General features: G+C 34.6%; 1 non-coding gene across 1 annotated transcript; it reads right to left on the bottom strand.

Annotated features, from left to right (window-relative positions):
* Positions 1-714: 714 nt before the first annotated feature.
* On the bottom strand, positions 715-821 carry LOC142443966 (U6 spliceosomal RNA). The gene has a single exon (XR_012783663.1). It is a non-coding gene; the product is annotated as a U6 spliceosomal RNA (small nuclear RNA).
* Positions 822-5,014: the final 4,193 nt, after the last annotated feature.

A 5,014-nucleotide genomic window follows, 5' to 3' on the forward strand; every position in this document is an offset into this window, starting at 1 on the left:
TCCTGTAAGATTTACAGACTCAGAAATTGACAGGGGCTGTTCCACCCTGTCCTGCAAGGCTATTCTGGGTCATAATTGACTCAATAGCATTAATTTTTAAATTAATCTTTGATTATTACTTGACAAAATGTAATGGTAAGTATTCTGTGCTACTATGAATATTTAATACAGAAATAAATGACTTATTTATGCATTTTAAGGATTAAATCTGCCAAAAATATCCACATAAAAACTGAAAGTGAGGCTTAAGAATTATCCTAATAATATTGAATTTGAATAATGTGTAAATATATTTATATTTATTTATTAATTTATATTTATATATATCCATCGTGAGAGGATACCACCCTGATACACACCTTTCCAGATATTCAACCATAGAATATTTCCTTGTTCTGGTCGAACACCTCCTTCTTGTTCCATGTACACACTCCTCAAGAGTATGAAGTGGTCTGGAGTTCTCATTCTTCTCAGCATTATCCACAGTTAATCATGGTTCATATTGCTGAATGGCTTTGCAATATCAATGAAACACAAGTAAACATCTTTCTGGTACTCACTGTTTTGCACCAAGCTTTATCTAACATCAGAAATGATATCCTTTCTGAATCTGGCCTGAACTTTTGACATTTCCCTGTAATTGTACTCCTATAAACATTGTGGGGTGATCTTAAGTAAGCTTTTTTTTTTTTCCTGGACAGGCATTGAATAGTCAAAAATATGGAACGCTTCACGAATTTGCGTATCATCCTTGCGCAGGGGCCATGCTAATCTTCTCTGTATCGTTCCAATTTTAGTATATGTGCTGCCGAAGCGAGCACCTTAAGTAAGCTTTTTATTAGTGTTTGATATCGATATTGTTCTATAATTTGAACATTCTCTAGGTTCATCTTTCTTTGAAATGGGCGCAAATATGGTTTTCTCCCAGTCATTTAGGCAAATGGCTGTTTTCCAAATTTCCTTGCATAGACCAGTAAGGGCTTCCGAGCTTCTTATGCTTCCTGAAACATGTCAATGGCTAATGCGTTCCATGCAGCTAGAACTTCTTCCTGCAGCACCATTGGTTCTTGCTCGTGCGATCTCTTGAACGGTGGAAGCAGACGAGTTCTCTTTGGTACAGTTACTCCGAGTATTCGTCCCATCTTTCCTTGATGCTTCCTGCAACATTCAATATTCTGCAAAGTCAAAAATCACAGAATCTTTACGTTGCAAATCCAGGCTTGATTTTTTTTCCTTGAGTTCTTTCAAGTTCAGATATGTTGAGTACATTCTTCCCTTTTGGTTTTCTAATTCTAGATCCTGGCGTATTTCCTTAAGATATTAGGCTTTGTCTTCGCAAGCTGTCCTATGTGATTTTCTATTCAGCTCCTTCACTTCATCCTTTCCTTCATTTCTTTAGCTGCTCATTTATTGGGGCTAGTTCCAGAGTCTTTTCTGACATCCAATTTGATCTTTTCTTTCTTTCCTTTTTATTAGTTTATTTGTTTGGGGACACTAACATCTCTCATTACAATCCTTACATTGATTGCATCATGTATATCTATACATATGTTGTCTTCACTCATTTGCAAACATTTACTTTCTATTGAGCCCTTGGTATCAGCTCCTCATTTTCCCCCCTTTTTTCCCCATTCCCACCCCCAATACCTTTTGCTTTCTTCATGAATGATGGTCTTAATGTCCTCCACAGCTCATAAGGTCTTCTGCCGTTAGTGTTCAAAGCAGCATATCTGTACTTGAGATGTTTTTGAAATAGAGGCAGGATAGTCTCAAGGTCATATTATGGCTCTTGTGTATTGGTTTGGATTTTCCTAAGCTTCTTACTGAACTTGTATATAAGCAAATTGAGTGTCTGTTTCACAGGTGAAGTTTAAGCTGCTGATATTAAGCTTCTCTATTGTCTCTTCCCTCATATATAGTCACTTTGATATTTCTGTGGTCTATCTGGGGAAATCCACGTGCATATTCACATTTTGTGTTTTATAGGGGTATTTGCTTAATCATTTGCCTGTCAGTTTGTTATATGGTGGTGACTTGTGTGTTGCTATGGTTCTGGAAGCTATGTCACTGGTATTCAGATGCTAGCAGGGTCGCCCAAGGTGAGCAGGTTTCAGCCAAGCTTACAGATGAAGAACAAACAGTAATAGTTGCAACAGTAGACCTTATCCTGTTTTCCATTATGTCACTTTGTTTCCTGCATCACTCGGTACTGTTTTTTTAAAAGCACTATTATAATATTCCAATATTACCATTGAAACAAAAATAGTAACTACACAAAGTTTTTAATTTAGGTACTAATTTTGAAGGAAACTATTTGGATGCTTGGTACCAAAAACTTTGTGAGCCCAATATCATATCCTTACAAAGATGATCTGACACTGGATAACTGAAAGGCAAACTGACATTAGAACTCTATGCCTGGCTGAAAGTCAGGCAGTGATTAAGCACTAGAATCTTCCAAATCAGAATTACAAAGCACCTAACCATTGGTAGAAGAGTTCCTGCAGTCAGACGAGTTTGCTGCTAACTACAAGGTGAGCAGTTTGAACCCAGAAGTCACTCCATGAGAGAAAGAGGAAATGTTCTGCTCCTGTAAATAGTTACAGCCTTGCAACCCCACAGGAAGTTTTAAACCTGTACTATGCAGCCGCTAACAATTCGAATAGAGTCAATGACAATGAGTTTGGCTTCCTTTGGATATTGCTAGAAAACACTGGAAAACAGGTAGAAAGGGAAAGGACTTTGCTTTATACTTTTATCATTTTAAGGGAATTGGATAAATTATACACATTCGGTGTTGACAAATAGGCATATTTTAAAATAGAATTAGAAGTGCTGAAGAATAAGATCAGCTCAAAACAATAAACTTCATTGTTTTTGAAATTCAAACAATCCCATGACACCATTTAAGGAGATTGTGAAAAATGTCTTCCTTTGATCGAGAATGAATGCTTATGGAATCAGTAATCAAAAGATCAAAAGATGTATGGAATTAGGAACATCTGTTGCAAAAGACTTCTTGTAAGGCTAAGGTTGTGCCTGATCCAAGCCATGGTATTTTCCATTACATCATATGCATACGAAAGTTGGATATTTAGTTCATTGTAGTCCTTAAAGTGACATCATAGACTTCAAATGCTTTAAAGAGGTTTTGAAACAAATTTGCCCAAGCAGTATAGTGTTCAAAATGTTAACTGCCGCTCTCATGAGTGCTGATTGTGAATCCAACTAAAATGAATTCCTGGACAAAGTGAATCTTTCTTTTACATTCTATTGCTGCCTATTGTTGCATTTGTAAGTATTTTTTGCTTTATGTGACCATATAAGCCATACTGAAAGCTATAGTCGGTCATTTTAACCAGTAAGAACTTAAAATCCTACTAACTTTTCAGCAAGATGCCTTTGGTTGTATGCATATTGCAGTTTGCTAATAGATTTTCCTGCTATCTTGATGTGACATTCTTTTGGATTATAAGGCATTCAGCATCTTGGATTAAAATACTTCACAATATCTTCTTCAGTTACCTTTTGAAAATTTCTTTTTAACTCTTTACTTCATTATTTTCCCTTGCATTTTTGTTTTTCTTCATGTTCAAGAGCAAGTTTTAAGAATCTCTTCTAATAAAAAATCTCTCTTGATTGCCTTCAAATGTCCTTTTACTTTCTATAGCTATAATATCTATGATGTCATGTCACAACTATTCTTGATTCAGCAATCAATGTTCAATGGGACTATCACTGAGATGGTCTCAAAATTTGTGTAGCATATACTCAAGGTCGTACTTGATTCTCACAACACACAACTAACACAATTCAACAAACTGACAGACAGTTTACAATTGTTAGTACTATAAATGTTTTGATTTTAATTAAATTAATTTAAAGTAGGAACTAGTTCAATTTCATTAATCAATATCTTTAAAGACTACACAACAATATTTAGGTAAATGTCATCTTGTAAATTGGTAAAGCAACATTTTTAACAATCAAATAATTTTAATGTTTCTATAAATGTATAACAATACAATTATTTCATATTAATAAGTGAGTGGTCTCATGTTTGACAATTGCTTCTTCATATTTAGTAGGAATGGCCAACAATTCGTTTTACAAAGATAAAATTGGTGATAAAAATACTTAATTTTGTATTATTAAAATGGAATGTTAACAAGTAATAAGACAGGCAAAATATTCTCTTCACACTCTCAAATTTTGCCTTACAGATGTTATAAATGTATATGTTCATTACACATTAGGATTCTACTAATAATTAAATTATATAACAGATGTATGAACACATTACTACAAGACAGAAGGCAGCTTATTAAAATGCAAATAGTTGCTAGCAAACATATATGTATTATTTATGAATCCTCTGGCACTCATCAAGAAGAATATTCTTCCTTTTGTCTAAATATTAATCTTACAGCAGTGATTGGTAATTAAAATAGACATAATAATGTGAAACCATGACATAGGTTCCTACTCAATTTATCAACTCCTTATAACTGTCATAACTCCCTGTGAATTATAACTAATGCCATTTTGTATTCTGGAATATAAAATAATATAGATTTACCAACAGAAACTGCTGAATGTGATTAAAACCAAGTAGTCATTTTAAAAAAGCACTAAAAATACAGAAATAAATACAGCTAAGAGAATAAATTGTTTGTGTATGTTTTGGTTTTGTTAGATGCCATCAAATGGCCTCCGACGCATAGTGACCCAATGTACAACAGAACAAAACACTGCATGGCCCTATACCATCCTGGCAATTGTTCTTATGCCTGAGTCCATTGATGCAGCCACTGTGGAAAGACATCTTGCCTCGGGCCTTCCTCTTTTTTAGCTCCCCTGCCAAACTAAGAATGAAGAAAAAGAAGAGCTCAGTTCTCCTCTTCAGAGGAAGAATTAGAGAATTTTTAAACATAACTTCCAAGCATTTTCAAATCCTGAAAGCCTGAACAAAGGAAGCAGACACTGTCTGAGATACTACTATTAGATTGGGCCC

Source organism: Tenrec ecaudatus, chromosome 3, assembly GCF_050624435.1.
Source record: "Tenrec ecaudatus isolate mTenEca1 chromosome 3, mTenEca1.hap1, whole genome shotgun sequence".
NCBI classification, from domain to species: Eukaryota; Metazoa; Chordata; class Mammalia; order Afrosoricida; family Tenrecidae; genus Tenrec; species Tenrec ecaudatus.